This window comes from Octodon degus, unplaced genomic scaffold (genome assembly GCF_000260255.1).
Source record: "Octodon degus isolate 3935 unplaced genomic scaffold, OctDeg1.0 scaffold00189, whole genome shotgun sequence".
Lineage (NCBI taxonomy): Eukaryota > Metazoa > Chordata > Mammalia > Rodentia > Octodontidae > Octodon > Octodon degus.
In genome coordinates, this window is record NW_004524765.1 from 1,905,637 (window position 1) to 1,906,033 (window position 397).

The window sequence follows — 397 nt, forward strand, 5'->3', positions numbered from 1 at the left end:
TAAGTTTGTTATCAGACATAATGCTTTTTTACTCGTTAGTGCCTATGGAAAATATTTCTACAGGATTAGGAAACACAGAGAGGTAAGTAGAGATTATGCCATAGTCTATGGAGCATGACCTGTGTTTAAGTCTACCATGTTCTTTTTCTTCTTTCTTTTTTTCTATTTTCACCTTTTATTCAAAGTACAGGGCAATGTACTTTGAATGACTACTACTACTGGTGGAGCAAGGAGCCTTTCATGTGCTCCCAGTTGTCAGACAGTGCATACAGGCTGGTAAGTGTCAGGCCTGCCAGAGCCCTTTGTGCGACTCCTCAAAGCCCATCTGTACATTTTTTAAAAACATTTATTTATTTTATTTAGTGTGTGTGTGTGTGTGTGTGTGTGTGTGTGTGTG

General features: G+C 38.8%; 1 pseudogene; it reads right to left on the bottom strand.

Annotated features, from left to right (window-relative positions):
• Positions 1-215: 215 nt before the first annotated feature.
• Positions 216-397, bottom strand: part of LOC101589363 — a 5,175-nt pseudogene continuing 4,993 nt past the window's right edge.